The sequence below is a fragment of the Notolepis coatsorum genome (assembly GCF_963971535.1).
Source record: "Notolepis coatsorum genome assembly, chromosome: 10".
NCBI lineage: Eukaryota > Metazoa > Chordata > Actinopteri > Aulopiformes > Paralepididae > Notolepis > Notolepis coatsorum.
This window is the reverse complement of record NC_140174.1, coordinates 97741078-97759020: the sequence shown is the minus strand read 5'-3', so window position 1 is coordinate 97759020 and position 17943 is coordinate 97741078. Positions and strand designations below refer to the sequence as shown.

General features: G+C 51.2%; 1 protein-coding gene across 1 annotated transcript in view; it reads left to right on the top strand.

The window, feature by feature from the left end:
• Positions 1–17943, top strand: part of tbx5b (T-box transcription factor 5b) — a gene marked incomplete at both ends in the record, with an annotated part of 71210 nt that overhangs the window by 51897 nt on the left and 1370 nt on the right. The window lies entirely within an intron of this gene.

Sequence of the window (17943 nt, the reverse complement as noted above, 5' to 3'; positions counted from 1 at the left end):
AACAACGGATCTGCCACCGCGTCGCCTGTTATTTTTTTTGAACGTGTCTCAATCGTCGCCGTTGGATTTGCTGCTTCGTGTTTCTTTCCAACCTTTTTCTTATCCTTACCATCCATGTTGAGTCTTTATGTCTTTTGATATAGTTAGTAGAAGTTCCTATTAATACATACGATGTGGTTTAATCTAATTGGTATTTGTTAAAATAATGTTTTTGAACGAAATTAACGGTGACGGGAGCGGAGCTGTTACCAAACGCGTGCGCTACATATTGTAGCTAAACCGGAAGTCACCTTCTTTCAATCGTTGTCGGGTCGTTTTGAATACTACTGCTACTGCCTGCCTGCCCCCGTTGTTGTGCCTCGTCTACTTTCCCTCCAGGACATCTTTGGATCGCCGCTGGTGAATATCTTGATCATCCGTTTGGAGCTGCGCCTCGTTGCCCGCTTTACGCGTTTGCGCTTTGGTGAGTTTTGGAAACAAGCCTTTTTGGATTATCTGTTTTTGTGTGTTTGGATAACACTGAAGAAGTACCGTTTTTGTTTTGTACTGGACTCAGCTAAATTGTGTGTTTGGATAACACTGAAGAAGTACCGTTTTGTTTTGTACTGGACTCAGCTAAATTGTGTGTTTGGATAACACTGAAGAAGTACCGTTTTGTTTTGTACTGGACTCAGCTAACTTGTGTGTAGTTTACACCGAAGATCAAGTCACTTGTATTTCATACTGGACTCAGCTAAGGGAGGACTGAACTGCACTGCCTCTGTGTACTGTTGGACTGTTGTTGATCTCTCTCTCTCTCTCCGTTTCCACTCCGAGTTGGAGCTGGGAGTATCTGCAGAGCCGCAGCAGCGCCTACGCCGATTCCCCACCTCTAACACCGGGAGGATCTGCAGAGCCGCAGACAACTCTGCCGAAGGCATTCTCCTTTTTTGTTGATTCAGAATTGTTATTTGGCTCTTTTTGATTCTGTAATAAATACGCCCTAGTGTTTGGCTAACTCTGAACTACCTGTCTGTGCCGTGCTGTTGAGGTCGGTTTCAAACCCTAACATTACGACCCGACCATGACGACCTCAGCCGACACAGACAGAGTCAGAACAGCGTTGGCGGTCCAGATTGAATTGACCAACGACCACAGCCTACAGTTAGGTGCGGCTGCGGCTGCTGTACAGGAGCTCCGAGCCCAGGTCCTGCCTATTCAGGAGTCCCTTGGCTCTCTGGCTACCCTGCAGACAGCCCAGGGTAATCAGCAGGCTGATATTCTTCACCAATTACAAACTCTGAGCGAAGCATTTAACGCCCTGCTTGTAACCCCACCTGCTTCAGGAGTCTCGGCCAGAGCACCACCCGCAGCCGTGGCGGGCCCTGCGTCTCCCGATCCCGCACCTCGGGAGCCCCGTCTGTCCGAACCACGGTTGTTCAATGGTAACTTCGAGGATTGTGCCACATTCATCATGCAATGTGAGTTGGTTTTTCTTCATCAACCCAGCCGATTCACTTCAGAGGGAGCCCGAGTGGCTTACATGACTAACCTGCTCTCAGGCCGGGCAGCACAGTGGGTTACTGCCTCCTGGGCAATGAGGGCTGATTTTTGTTATTCCTACCCAGACTTCGTGGCAGAGCTCCGCAGGGTTTTCCACCACCCAGCCCGTGGCCAGGACCCAGGAGCTCGGTTGGGCACCTTCCGGCAGGGCAGTGGCGGGGTCACCGACTACGTGCTGGAGTTCAGACTGGCCGCAACGGAGAGCGGTTGGAACGATCAAGCGCTTCGTCTCACCTTCATGAGGGGGCTCAACGACGCTGTAAGGGACCAGCTCGCGACCCGTGAGGAGCCTGAGTCCCTCGAGGACCTATTCAACCTCGCCATTCGCATCGACGGACGCCTCCGGGAGAGAAGGCGTGAGAGAGCCCGACTGGGACCCCCAGAAGTTCCCCAGACCCCCCGCACTCGTGACGGTACGGCGGTCCGTCCTGCTCCCACCACAACTGGTGGTTCCTTCCCCTCCCGTTCGGTGCCCGAGGAGGAACCCATGCAGCTGGGACGCTCACACCTTAGCCCGGCTGAACGGGAGGCCAGGTTCAGGTCCGGCCTTTGCCTCTACTGCAGCCGGGATGGGCACCGTATCTCCAACTGCCCCACCCGGCCAAAAGACCAGGCTCGCCGGAACCCCGGGAGATCCTGGTAAGCCGTTTTTCTTGTTCCCAGAACCGTGCACCACCTAGCCGTCTGATGAGCGTCACCCTGGCCTGGGCGGACCAACGGGCGACGGTGGAGGCACTCATTGACTCGGGTGCTGATGAGAGTTTCCTGGATTTCGAGTTTGCTACCCAGGCCAACATTCCGCTAGAGGACCTCGTGAGACCCTTGGAGGTGAACTCCAGTTTTTTATCAACAGATCCCCTCTTGTCCCAGTAGTCCTGGGCAGGCCCTGGCATGAGCCCCACATCGCCTGGTCCTCCGGTACCATCAGGGGGTGGAGCTCCGCCTGTCATGCCCAGTGTCTTCAGGCGGCGCCCTGTCCCTCGCCCCGGAGCCCCCTTTGTGAGCCGCCCCCGGACCTCTCGACTATACCCCCCGAGTACCACGACCTCAAGGAGGTTTTCAGTAAGTCCCGGGCTCAGGCCCTTCCACCTCACCGGCCTTACGACTGTGCCATCGACCTCCGCTCAGGGGCTCCCCTTCCCGGCAGCCGCCTCTACAGTCTGACCGTCCCTGAGAAGGCAGCGATGGATAGATATATCTCTGAGTCCTTGGAAGCAGGCCTCATTCGGCCTTCCTCCTCCCCGGTGGCGGCCGGTTTCTTTTTTGTTGGGAAGAAGGACGGAGACCTTCGACCCTGCATCGACTATCGCCAGCTCAACGAGATCACCATTAAGAACAAGTACCCTCTTCCTCTCATGAACTCCACCTTCGAGCCTCTCACCCAGGCTACCGTCTTTACCAAGCTGGACCTCCGGAGTGCCTACCATCTGGTCCGTATCCGAGAGGGCGATGAATGGAAGACCGCCTTCAAGACTCCCAGGGGCCACTACGAGTACCTGGTAATGCCGTTCGGCCTCACCAACGCTCCGGCGGTATTCCAGGCGCTCATGAACGACGTCCTTTGTGACATGCTGGAGGAGTTTGTGGTGGTATACCTAGACGACATCCTCATTTTCTCCAAGACCCTCGAGGAACACATCCAGCATGTCCGCCGTGTGCTGGAGCGCCTCCTCCACAATCGGCTCTTCGTCAAGGCAGAGAAGTGCCGATTTCACTCCGACTCCGTCGAGTACCTGGGCTTCATCGTGGAGAGCGGCTTGACCCGAGCTGACCCTCGCAAGATCCGGGCCGTGGAGGCGTGGCCGGAACCCACCTCTCGGAAGGAGCTACAGAGCTTCCTCGGGTTCGCCAACTTCTACCGAAGATTCATCCGGAACTACAGCCAGGTGGCGGAACCACTTACCAGGCTAACCTCTCCCGCCCTGCCGTTTGACTGGTCCCCAGCGGCGTGTGCTGCGTTCCGTTCCCTCAAGAAGAGGTTCACCACCGCCCCGGTCTTGCTCCACCAAGACCCCAAGAGACAGTTCATCGTAGAGGTGGACGCCTCGGATACTGGACTAGGGGCTATCTTGTCTCAGCGGTCGGCAACGGACCAGAAGGTACATCCGTGCGCCTTCTACTCACGTCGTTTCCTCCCTGCCGAGAGGAACTATGACATCGGCAATCGGGAGCTGCTGGCGGTTGTGGCTGCCTTGGAGGAGTGGCGTCATTGGCTAGAGGGGGCCGTGGAACCATTCACCATTTGGACGGACCACAAGAACTTGACGTATATCCGTGCTTCCAAGCGCCTCAACGGCCGGCAGGCAAGATGGGCCAGCTTCCTCAGTCGGTTCGACTTCTCGCTGACTTTTCGCCCGGGTTCCCGCAACATGAAGGCCGACTCCCTGTCCCGGTTACACTCCAAGGGGGCTCCAACCACTGAGGACCCGACTCCCATCCTCCCAGAGGCCAGGGTGGTGGGAGTGGTCACCTTGGGCATCGAGGGGGTGGTAAGGCGTGCCCTACGCTTCCATCACGCTCCAGGCAATGTACCTGTTCATCGCCTCTTCATCCCCGACTCAGTCCGGTCCCGGGTCCTCCAGTGGGGCCATACCAGCCGGTTCGCCTGCCACCCAGGCGTTCATCGCACGTTCTCCTTCCTGGCTCATCGATTCTGGTGGCCCACCATGAGGAACGACGTCAAGGAGTTCGTACTGGCCTGCGCGGTCTGCGCCCGCAGCAAGGCCTCCCACCAGGCACCCTCTGGGCTATTGCAGCCGCTTCCCATTCCGAGCCGCCCTTGGTCCCATGTGGCGTTGGACTTCGTCACGGGTCTTCCTTCTTCCCAGGGGAACACGTGCCTACTGACCGTGGTGGATCGGTTCAGCAAGGGGGTTCACCTCGTGGCCCTTCCCAAGCTTCCCTCGTGGCCGAGACGGCGGACCTCCTGACACGCCACGTGTTCCGCCTCCATGGGTTTCCCCAGGACGTCGTCTCGGACCGGGGGCCCCAGTTCACTTCCCAGGTATGGCAGGCTTTTTGCAGGGGATTGGGGGCAACGGTCAGTCTTTCCTCTGGTTATCATCCCCAGACTAACGGACAGACGGAGAGGATGAACCAGAGCGTGGAGTCTGCTCTTCGGTGTGTGGCTGCCGAGAAACCCGCTTCTTGGAGCCGGTTCCTTCCCTGGGTCGAGTACTCCATCAACTCCATGGTCAGTTCCGCCACCGGCCTCTCACCTTTTGAGATATCCCTGGGCTACCAACCCCCTCTTTTCCCTGCACAGGAGTCGGAGGTGGCAGTTCCCTCCGTACAGGACCATCTCGACCGGTGCCGTCGGGTCTGGGAGATCACCAGGACTGCGCTTCTCCGGTCATCGGAGCGCGCCAGTCGTGGGGCTGACCGGCGCCGGGTCCCTGCGCCGACGTACCACCCTGGGCAGAGGGTGTGGCTGTCCGCAAGGGACCTTCCGCTTCGGTCCTCGGCCAAGAAGCTTAACCCCCGGTTCGTCGGTCCTTTTGAGGTTCTGAAGGTACTCAGTCCGGTGGCGGTGAGTCTTAAGCTTCCTGCGTCCATGCGCATTCACCCCATTTTCCATGTGTCCTGGGTTAAGCCTGTCTCTCTCAGTCCCCTGATGCCTCCTGCTCCGGACCCGCCTCCTCCCGAGATGGTGGACGGACACCCCCAGTGGCAAGTCCGCCGGCTGATGGGCGTCCGACGGCGGGGTCGGGGGTTCCAGTACCTGGTGGACTGGGAGGGATACGGCCCGGAGGAACGGAGCTGGGTCTCCCGCCAGCTCATCATGGACCCCGGCCTGATCACAGACTTCCATCGTTCCCATCCGGCCGGGTCGGGCTGGTCGCCGGGTGGCTCCCGTGGAGGGGGGGGTACTGTGAGGATTGGCTCGTTCCCTGCCACACGCTTCTTCAAGGTACTGTGTTGATTGGTGCATTCCCCGCCACACGCTTCAGGAGCGATTACCAATTCCATCACGCACCTGTCGTAGTTTGTGATTAGCGCTCCAGAGGCTTCATATACTCGGACCTTCTTTCAATCGTTGTCGGGTCGTTTTGAATACTACTGCTACTGCCTGCCTTCCCCCCGTTGTTGTGCCTCGTCTACTTTCCCTCCAGGACATCTTTGGATCGCCGCTGGTGAATATCTTGATCATCCGTTTGGAGCTGCGCCTCGTTGCCCGCTTTACGCGTTTGCGCTTTGGTGAGTTTTGGAAACAAGCCTTTTTGGATTATCTGTTTTTGTGTGTTTGGATAACACTGAAGAAGTACCGTTTTTGTTTTGTACTGGACTCAGCTAAATTGTGTGTTTGGATAACACTGAAGAAGTACCGTTTTGTTTTGTACTGGACTCAGCTAAATTGTGTGTTTGGATAACACTGAAGAAGTACCGTTTTGTTTTGTACTGGACTCAGCTAACTTGTGTGTAGTTTACACCGAAGATCAAGTCACTTGTATTTCATACTGGACTCAGCTAAGGGAGGACTGAACTGCACTGCCTCTGTGTACTGTTGGACTGTTGTTGATCTCTCTCTCTCTCTCCGTTTCCACTCCGAGTTGGAGCTGGGAGTATCTGCAGAGCCGCAGCGGCGCCTACGCCGATTCCCTCTAACACCGGGAGGATCTGCAGAGCCGCAGACAACACCTAGACGGCGGAGGATCTTGGTTTGAAGCCCATTATAGTCAACTAGTGGGCCACGACCAGTAACTGGTGATCCCAGGATTCTCTGGACGAGTGGATGCTTCTCTGTCACCGTGTAGGCCCCATCTTTCATATACAAATGAGAGTATACCCTAACGAGGAAATGTGGGCATGGATGTTCGTTATCGGAAGATCCATGTTCAAGTCGGCTACAGCCCAGATGGGACTTGTGCTGGCTCCGCCGGATGTCTGGTAAAATCACCGTTGTAAACTGTGTTGACATCTATTTTTCTCTTCTCTCTTAAAGGGGAGGATGGTTTCAGACGGCGACCTGTCGGAAGTGTGGCTTGTTATATCGTTTGTGTACGGGTTCAGGTGTAGCTGCTTAGCTTGCGTGCTAGTTGTGGCCTACCTGTTAGCCGCACAGCTGTTAGCTGCGGCGTTGGCTCGCTGTGTTTACCAGGCTGGTATACGTTAGCTTGTGGCTATCAGCCGTTCGGCTGTTAGCTTAATGCTACACTGTTGAACGTTCTGTGACTATAACATGCTTTAAACACTCTGACTACGACGTCATCTTTGACAGAGGATGTTAGTCGAACCTACCCGGAGCCCGGCCGGCGAGGACTGCGTCAACAAGGAGAACCGTAGCGGCGGGATGGAGCAGCGACGCTGCCCGTGTCGTCAACACAGATGCTGTGTTTACTATCGGTGCCCTGTTAGAGACTGCAGTTCGCTTGGTCTGCGCTCACGGTAGGAAAGGTCCCGACCGGACCTTGAACACTTCTTCTTTCTTTCCCTTCTAAATGTTTTGTAAATAACGATGTTTTCCAAAACGAGTGTTGCTGCACTACATTTAGGATACGACGCAAGTTGTGTGTGAATTGTCTTGTCACTGGTATTAGCTTCTCCATGCAAACACTTTCTTCACAAACATAGCCACAACACTGGTAAACAAACTACCCTCCCACTCAGGGCAGTATGGGGTAGAACACATAGTAGCATACTACATGAACCTAGGCGTCCACAAAGACGACTTCAAACTGGAAATAGTAACTACAGATGAGGTACTCAAAAAACTGAGCGCCCTCCAACCAAACAAGGCCACTGGCCATGACAACATCCCCTCCAAATTCCTCAGAGACTCAGCAGCAGCCATCACCCCAGTCATCACACACATAATAAACCTCTCCATAAAACAGGGACACGTCCCCAAGGACTTCAAAATTGCGAGAGTAACACCCCTGCACAAAAAGGGCAGCAAATTAGACCCGGGTAACTACCGCCCTGTTTCTATCCTTACATCCATCTCGAAAGTCATGGAAAAAATAGTATACGAACAGATCGAAAAGTACCTCGCGGAAAAAAATCTAATCTACGAATTCCAATCTGGCTTCAGAACATCCCACTCCACTGACACATGCCTTCTCTACTTGAACGACCACATCAAACAAGAGGTGGACGCGGGCAAATACTGCGGCATGGTCATGCTGGACCTACAAAAGGCCTTCGACACTGTCAATCACACCATTCTGATTGACAAGCTAAAAGCAATTGGTTTTGATAGTTTATCAGTGAGCTGGATACAATCCTACCTGGAGGGGAGGGAACAGATGGTGGAAGTAAACGGTACCCTATCCCCCCCCCTCACAGTGAGCTGTGGTGTTCCACAAGGAAGCATACTAGGACCGCTACTATTCCTAATTTATGCAAATGACATGTCGTCAGCTTGTGACTGCAACTTGTTCCTGTTTGCGGACGACTCAGCCCTGCTGGTCTCTGACAAGAACAAGTTACAGGTTGAAAAAGCCCTCAGCTCGGAACTAGGCAAAATCTGCATATGGCTCGCCGACAACAAACTATCATTACACATGGGCAAAACAGAGTCCATTCTCTTCGGCTCAAATAACAAACTCAGCAAGACCGACGGCTTCTCGGTTACAGTGGGTGACAATATTATCACAAGGAAAGATGAAATTACCTACCTGGGTTCCATCCTAGAGGCTAATCTTTCCTGTGACAAAATGGCATCCAATGTAATAAAAAAAGTCAACCAACGAACGCGATTCTTGTACCGGATCTCCTCTCTGGTAAACAAGAATACCCTGAAGACTCTAGCAGGAGCACTCATTCAAGGGTACTACGACTATGCTTGCACCTCATGGTACCAAAGCACCTCAAAGGCACTAAAAAACAAATTACAAACATCTCAAAACAAGCTAGTCAGACTACTACTTGACCTGACTCCTAGAACCCACCTCACCCCTGCCCACTTTGACAACCTAGGATGGCTTAGAGTAGACGACAGAGTACAGCAACTTGCAATGGGCCTGGTCTACAAGATACACTACGCGACCAAGGTACCCATGTACATGTCAAAATACTTCCCAAAGGTCAGTGAATACCACGATCACAACACCAGAGGGAGCTCCACAAATCATGTAAAACCCAGATTCGGCTCAAACAAGGGACTAAACACGTTTCGCAATTATGCCACATCAATGTGGAACGCCCTGCCTAAAGCTGTAAAGGAATGTGAATCACTACCCACCTTCAAAAACACTCTCAAAAAACACCTACGTGAGACTGCAATTCGAAACTGGCCCCTACAAATGTCCTAACCTAGTTGTACAGTAAATGACCAAGTAAGGCTTTGTCAATATTCCAATGTACAGTGTAAAATGTGTGTGTGTCCCCTACCCAACCCCCCCCCCCCCCCCCCCCACCACCAATGTACAGCCCTCACCCAACCCACCCAACCCCACCCCACCAACCTCCTCCAATGTACAGTTTCTACGCCAAATGTATATACACTCCTTTTCTGGACACTTTTGTATCACAAACAGTACTGTATTTGCAAATCTGATATGTCATAAATGTATAGATGTAGCAGTACTGTCTATCTGTATGTCATGTATGTCATATATGTTATGATGAATTGAAAATGGGGGACCCTGGTGGAAACAAGACGAAAGTCTTTCTCTGGTCTGCATCCCCTTAACAATTGTATGTATTGAGATGTACTGTACTGTACCCATTCTGCAATCTGTTAATAAACTTTTCAATCAATCAATCAATCGGGTTGTTTGTTACAGATGTAAAAATGATCTGGTTTGTTGTGTTGAGAAACATCATGTGTGTTCATGTACCGTGTACTCACAACTAAGGGGGTTAAACTAACCTATAAAGCTATGCTTAGTGACATATGAGTGAAGAATGAATTCTTTTCTCAGCCTGTAATGACAATGAACAGTGTGTTCACATATTAACAGGTTTACCTGTTCAACTGGCCGTATTAAGGGTAAGGTAGGAGGGGTGTTCCCCCCGGTTCCCTGGGGACTTCCTCACCCTCCTCTCAGACATGTTGTTTACAATATATTGTGTCACTATGTGGTGGGATACGGTGTAACCCTTGGCTTGATTGCTGGGGTTGTGCTAAAACTGCTTGAGGAACTGTATTTTCCTAAAAGAAAAGATTGTTTGGTCACTTTTCGTGTGTGCTTAGCAAGGCCTGTGGCCGATACTAATCGAGAATTGTGTATTCTCTCATTATGAAAAACGGCGTTCCTCTGTAGAGTGTATTGCCATTTTTTGTGGTGGTAAAGGGTTGTGTGTATCTTGTGATCTACAACTGGGTTGGGTTGGCCACAGAAGCACATGTGTAAGTCTGGTACCGGGGCTCTTAAGGGGGCCCTCTCTATTCTGTGTTTTTTCCTTAGTAAAAATCAGATAGCAGGTTAGCACATGAGCTGTGTGAAGCTGTTAGACGCTTCATGTAGCTGACTATGACTGTGTCATACTCTTTTTTGTCGTTACATCGTATCATGGGTGTGGGGTCGTAAAGGGGTGAACTGGTAATCCTTTCCTCCCCTTCTTTGATGGGCAGGGGTTAAGGCCTCCTGTCCTTCAAGGTTCCTGTCACGTTGCTGTTTGGCACGTTACAGGGTAAGAGGGGGGGGGGGGGGGGGGGGAGTTTCCTGGTCCCACGCACTGGAATATTGGGCGTGTGCACCGCAGAAATTCCCCCGCCACAGAGTATGTCACTGTGCGTGTCTCTGTTGGTAAGACTTCCGTGAGCTGTTCAGGTCCATATGATGGATCTGTTTCAGGGAGGGGTCAGGGCTCCTCCTCACGAAGCTCCTACTCGGGCCTTCTGTGAGTTAGGACTCTCCTTCCATGTGAGGGAGCCTCCTCAGAGTGCAGAGCCTCCTCCTCAGATTGTCAAGGTGAGTAGAACTCCAAAAAGGAGTCCTGCTCTATTGTGTGTGTATTCGATTCAATTCGATTATTGAGTGTGTATGGGTTCAGTGCCTCCTCCTCGGAGACCCCTAAACCAAAATTTTACATGGCTCAATGTTGCAATATATTCTTTTCAATCTATACAGCTCGCGTGGGAAGTCTCTCTGGGGATTTCCGCCTCCTCCCTATGGGAGGGTGGTGGGATGTAAAAATGTAAAAAAAATTTACCCTCAGTCTGCGTCACGAGGGATTCATGTCAGTCTGTGTTCTTTCTTTTTTGGATAAAAAGAGGAAGGTACATGAAGCACGACGGCTCCGTGTCGTTCTCCCAGGCGACTTGGAGGAACAATGTTTGGTGTCTTGCTAGACTATCCATTGATGTGTTTGGGTCTCGACGCATACATAGTGCTGGCTCGGTGTGTTTCTGTTACAGGATCACACAGGGGCTAAGTGCGCCTTGGTTGCTTGTTGAAACAGCGTTTTTATAGGGCAACTGGGATGGGGTTTTGTCTCTTCCGAGCGCCAGTTTACTAGGTTGTCTCGATGAATTCTCGTTCATATCTGGGGGATGTTAACGGAATAGATCTGAACATAGGTAGAGGGGTCTCACGCCCTTGGGGTGGGCCACTGAGCACGGTCTAAATGAGGACCGTCTGGGTGGCGCCCTCTTTTCATGTTTTAGATCGACACGCATACCTACCCCCTCTCCTGGAGTGGGCATGTCGGCGTGGTTAGGACACGGGACTGGTCTGGTCATGCTGGTCCAGGTCAGTTAACCCGTTGTCCGCCGGGGATGCAGATCTGCTGTTCTGATACCCTGAGGGACTTGTGCTTTTTTTGGGGGGAAAAATGCCAGGTCGGTCCGGGTGTCACAGGGTTGGGCGCTATGGAGACCGTTGTTGGGTACATATTGTACTCTGCACTGTCGTAATGGCTTACGGCCATGCCAACCTGTACACGCCGATCTCGTCCGATCTCGGCCGCTACGCAGGTTTGGTCCTGGTTAGTACTTGGTTGGGAGACCGCCTGGGAATACCAAGTGCGGTGTGCTTGGGGCTGGTTCTCCATTCTTTTCGCTCCTCTCTCACGCGTGGCGAAGAGGGGGTTGTTGGGGTGGTCTTGGACCTCCTCTGGAACCCTGTGCTTCCCGTGCCGCCGGGCCCGGTCCGAAGTAATGTTTCGTCGACCCGTAGGCCTGGAATATCCCTTTTTTGAAAACTGAAACACTTGTACTGCGGTATAGCCAGTTATGCCCGCAGGTGTGTTTTGGAGTTTTTTCTTGAGGGGTTATAGGAACAACCACCGCATAGGGTAACGACAAGGTGGTTGATTCCCTGGTGTGTTGGAGCAGTGTCAACTCCCGGGTTACCCGGTTGAGTGTGCCCCTGCACGTTCATGACGTCTGCCAATCATGTCAGCCTTCTCTGCCTCAACCCCTCTGGGTGGTTTTTTTTTAATGGAGGCTTGGTCATGCAACAACGCCAGCATACGCCCCTTCCGCCGGGGGGGCTGTTCTCAGCTAACTCCTTTGGTGCCTGTCTCGTCCGCAGTGCTCCAGGCTCAGGTTACAGCCTGTTGCCTGGTTTCCCCGGTGCGCTGCCTGCTTCCGTTGGTTAACCTTTTTTGTGTGCTTACGGCCATGCTGACTGCCTGTTCTGCAGGGTCAGTGTGCCAGGCGGTGTGCTATTGGGGGGAAAGGGCCCGCTCTTGGAGGGGCCTTATCCGAATACGCTGGCGATGTGGGGGGCGGTGTCACTAAGTGACCGCCTGGTGGGGTCTTGATGCCTGGCGTCATTGACCTCTCCGGGCCCCCGTTTTCCAGGGGATCCAGTCCCTTCAGTGGGTCTGGGTCTTCCTTCGCGCTCCGCTGCTACGGCCTTGCCACAGGGTTGGGTTTGCTCTTGACCCCGTGATTCTGGGGGCAGTAACAAGGTTGTTCCTTCCGTTCGTTCCCGGGTGGCATGCGGGTTGTGCGTGTGTGTAGTCGTGGGGTCAGGCCACGGTCTGCTCACCCTGTGTGTTGAGTTGCTTGAGTGCCTCTTCGCATTGTTGGATCCGTCGCCCTCCCGTGATCCTCCAATAGGGGGGGTGCCCTCCATTAGGGGGGGTCGGGGGGGCTCGGTCCTCCCTGATCTGATGGTTGTGGGGGGCCTCAGCGGGGTACATTTGTCGGCCGATGGCTCTCGCTCGGCCTCCCTTGTGCAGTAGTGACGCCGAGCCGAGCCATACGATACAGAACGTTAGGTTATGGCTATAACCAAGTTCTGTGAGTATTGGTGACGCTCGGCGTCAGACGCCGCTGCTGCCCTTGATCTCACCTTGTGATGAAAGCTTGGGAAGGAGGCGAGTATGTGGCCCCACCCCTGCTTATGTAGGTAAGCTGATAGGGGTGTGGCCAGACGGATGTTGGGATGTAAAGGTACATTGTGGAATTTTTTATTCAGTGCGCGTGCACGAGCGAGGTACAGTGCAGTAGTGACGCCGAGCGTCACCAATACTCACAGAACTTGGTTATAGCCATACCCTAACGTATTAGTTAGCCTAGATGCAGAAAAAGCATTTGACAGTGTAAGCTGGATATTTCTATATAAAGTATTGGAGAAATTTGGATTAGACAAAAACGCTATGAAAACAATTAGGGAATTATATCAAGAACCGACGGCAAGGATTAAGGTAAATGGTAGTCTGACGGACCGGATTAAACTAGAGAGAGCTACCAGACAGGGTTGTTGTCTTTCGCCGAACCACTGGCTCAACTAATTAGACAGACCAAAGACATCAAAGAGGTGGAGATAAGGGGAACAGAACATAAATTGGGACTGTTCGCAGACGACGTGATAGTATATATGAGGCAACCAGACATAAGCTTTCCGACACTGATGGATTTACTGACAGAATATGGATATTACTCAGGGTATAGACTCAACGTGACGGAGACACAGACTTTAGCACTGAACTATACACGCCAACGATAAAGATCAAAGACAAATACCAAATTAAATGGGACATGGATAGGATCAAGTACTTAGGGGTGAACATTACAAGAGGGGTGGAGGGGCTATACGAGGCAAACTATACACAGATTAATCAGAAAATCAAGAGAGACCTAGAAAGATGGACAGTAATGCCCCTAGATTTCAGCTCAAGGATCGAAATCATTAAGATGAACATATTACCAAGGTTATTATACCTATTTCAGTCTTTACCTATATTAATACCACAAAAACAATTCAGGGAATGGGATAGACAGATATCAAGATTCATTTGGGGGGGGGGGGGACCAAGGATCAGATATGGGACTCTACAACTACCAAAGGAGAAAGGAGGAATGGCAGTACCCAGTTTAGAAGGCTATTACTATGCAGCACAGCTTAGGGCAGTAGCATGCAATATGTACAATGATAGAAGGAGAGGAGATGCAGACTCTACAAAAATTTAAAGAAAGATTCAGACTAGAGAATAGAGACAGATTAGAGATTACTATAACAAAGAAATAAAACAAGACAGAGACAAAGAACAGAATGGGGTAATTAGGATAATGGTAAAATCATATGAAGGAAGGAAGGGGAGGGTTATATCAGCACTATATCAGGCAATAATGGACAGTAAGGGAATTACAACCTTGTATGTAAAAGAAAAGTGGGAGAAAGAGTTAGAAATAGAGATAACAGGGGAGGAATGGTATAACACATGTAAGATACAACAATCAACCACAGGATCAAGGATATGGAGGGAGTTTGGGTGGAAAAACATAATTAGATTATTTATAACACCAGAAATACAGGGCAATTACACACCAGCACAGAAGCCATGTTGAAGAAAATGTGGACAAGAAGTAGCGAACCACACACACATATTCTGGGGATGTCAGAAAATAAGAAACTATTGGGAAGAGATAGGAGAGACTCAGAACAAGCTTCTATCCCCAGGCCATCAGTGTAACACTTCCTCCGGTCCTGGTCCTGTGGGACCAGGACTCAGACATCCATATTCACAAGTACCTCCCATTAACAATAACACTCAATCATCATTGCCACCCGGTGGGCTGATGCCGATCTGGCATCAGCTCACACACCAACTCATTGTAATTTATTGTCAGTTGTGTTTGTTGTATTTATTGTCTGTTGTCTCCACTTTGTTAGTCTTGTGTTCCCCTGTCTGTGGTTTGTAATTATGTTTAGTCTGATTGGTTATTTGTTATTGTTTTCCAGTGTACTCTGTGTTCTATTGTTTCTGTCTACCACACCTGTGTCTTGTTTGTAAATTACCCTCTGTGTCTTGTCAATTAGTCTGTGTATTTAGTCCTGTCTGTCCTGCCCTGCTGGGCGCGATCATTGTTAAATGTTACCTGTGTGTGTTAGTCGTATATGTACCTTGTCGTTAAGTAAACTGTTCATCGTCACGTTCTGTCTCCGGTCTCATCAATCTCCACTCTGTCATCTGGGTCCATCATGCCAAAGAAGCGTACCAAGCGTAACAGAATGATCGCGCCAAACTTGGACCCGGCAGAGAGGAGAGACGGAGCCAGCTTCGCGCTCGGGATCCTGGGCGCTTCCGTCCTGCGTGCCGACCAGGCTACCGCTCTGGGTCTGGCACCAGGGGACGCAGTGGCTGGGCTAGCGGCGCCGATGACATCGGGTGCTTGCGCCGCGGCCACCCCGGTGCTGGATCCCTGGGTGGGGAGTCGCCTGGTCCGCAGGGGAGCGTCTGGGATGGGGCGCGGATCCCGACGCCACAGCCCCAGGGGAAGGGGTTCCCAGGACCGCAGGTCTTCCTCGCCGGCCTGGTCGAGGTCTCCTCCGCCCTGGGAGGTTCCAGAAGACGAGCCACCACCATGGCAGACCTGGAGGACGACGTCGGATTCCGCTGCCGGAGGGACCCCGGTTGCTTTTAACCGTTCCGCAACAGTAAGTTACTTCCGGGGTAGGCCTGATTGGCCCCGACAGGCACGTGACGCGCAACTTTCTCTGCCGCGCGGCACGCTCCGCGGAGCGTGCGGAATTATGTAACCGTCCTAATCCGCCATGATTTTCATTCGGCGCTTCAGCTCACCTGGCAGAGCAGCGGTCCTGCGATCCTGCGGTCCGTTGTTGACGAGTTCGAATCCCATCAAATTTTTTTTTTTAACGTGATTTTTTTTTTAACGTGTATTCTTTCGCCGGTTAAGGTTAGGCATGGTTAAGGTTAAGGTTAAGGTTAGGCATTGTTTCGGAGTTGGTTAAGGTTAGAACGGTTAAGTTTAGGCGCTGTTAAGGAGCTGGTTAAGGTTAGAGTTTGTCTTAGAGAATGGCAATATTCTTTCTATGGTTAAGGTTAGGCATGGTTAAGGTTAAGGTTAAGGTTAGGCATTGTTTCGGAGTTGGTTAAGGTTAGAACGGTTAAGTTTAGGCGCTGTTAAGGAGCTGGTTAAGGTTAGAGTTTGTGTTAGAGAATGGCAATAGACAGCCTATTTCCGCGCGACAGCTCTCAGCAGCCTCGTTGCGCGTCCTGAGTTTGCCGCGTCACGTGCCTGTCGGGGCCAATCAGGCCTACCCCGGAAGTAACTTACTGTTGCGGAACAGTAACACGCACCCCGGTTGGGGGTCCTGCACCGCGTCCTGTCGCCAGGGAGCCTCCGGTTCGGGGTTCGGCGGGGGGTCTCGCCACCGTGGAGACCCCAGCCCCAGGTCGTGCTCCGGAGCCGTCGCCTCTTCCCCCCATCCTTCCCTGCTCCAGCCCTCCTCGTCAGCCCCCTCCCCCCGTTCCTGTTCCCGCAGGCCCCGTCCCTCGAACCCCCATCCTCCCCCCTCCTCTTTTCGCCGATGCGGCTTCCGTCCCCCCCACCCTCCCCGTTCCCGGGGGGCCTGTTGGGTCGCCTGGGAGTCGACCTTCGAGGGCGAGGTACTGTAACACTTCCTCCGGTCCTGGTCCTGTGGGACCAGGACTCAGACATCCATATTCACAAGTACCCTCATTAACAATAACACTCAATCATCATTGCCACCCGGTGGGCTGATGCCGATCTGGCATCAGCTCACACACCAACTCATTGTAATTTATTGTCAGTTGTGTTTGTTGTATTTATTGTCTGTTGTCTCCACTTTGTTAGTCTTGTGTTCCCCTGTCTGTGGTTTGTAATTATGTTTAGTCTGATTGGTTATTTGTTATTGTTTTCCAGTGTACTCTGTGTTCTATTGTTTCTGTCTACCACACCTGTGTCTTGTTTGTAAATTACCCTCTGTGTCTTGTCAATTAGTCTGTGTATTTAGTCCTGTCTGTCCTGCCCTGCTGGGCGCGATCATTGTTAAATGTTACCTGTGTGTTAGTCGTATATGTACCTTGTCGTTAAGTAAACTGTTCATCGTCACGTTCTGTCTCCGGTCTCATCAATCTCCACTCTGTCATCTGGGTCCATCATGCCAAAGAAGCGTACCAAGCGTAACACATCAGGCTGCTCAACGAACAATGAACACTATGCAACAACCATCAAATGCACACCGCACACACATCCACACGCACACACTCACTTTAAACAAACAACACACTGCAGCACCCACTCTCCACACTTTAGATCACCTAAACACACTTTATATTTATTGGTAAAGGATTTGCACTACAACTCGTACACCTTACTGTAAATTGTACCTAAATTGTACCTCATCCCATTTCTGCTTTGCACTATATAGTATTGTATATTAGTACATTGCATAGTATATTGTATATTGTATGGTAACTCAGTTACTTCTATTCTGCATCGAACATTGTACATATGTCTATACTGAACACTGTGACCTCTATTTTTTTTTTTCTTTTTTAAACTTTGGCCATTCCGCTGGCTCTTTTTTGCGTTTATCGCATTTACTCTGGTCAAGGATGACCGACAGAAACAGGCTGAATGGGGTACAGATGGGGGGAAGACACTCTGGGAAAGGCACGGCTGCAGTCCGGGATTCGAACTTGCTAAACCCCAGATCCGTGACGAGCACGGTTGTCCCCGGCGCCGAAATAGCGCTCGAGGTACGCGGTGAGCTACTGGAGCTCCCTGTGACCTCTATTTTTACTTCTATTTTACATGCTATACTATTTTATTTCATACTTATCTTGTCTAGCACAGTCTCTGGAGCATAACACTAAGAAGCATTTTGTATAAAAGTATTCTGTACTTCTATATGACAACTATTAAAGAAACTTTAAACTTGAGAGATAATAAATGAAATAGTAGGTTATGAAATACCCCAGACAGGTCTAGTACTATACCTAGGGAACTTGTCACAGAAAGGCATTCAGGGAGAAGACAAATATTTGATTAAGATACTATTAGTAGCAGCCAAGAAAGCACTGACTAAGCTGTGGTACAGGGTAGAAGCACCGACGAAGGAACAATGGACAGAGATAATAGAGGGGATACAGGAAATGGAGAGAATCACGCATATGCTGAGGCTGCAAGAGGAGAAATTTGAGTCAAAATGGGAAAAGTGGGAGGAATATAGGAAAAAGAGGAACGACATCACAGAAGGATGAAAGGGAAACAAGAAAATAAATTGAAATGTA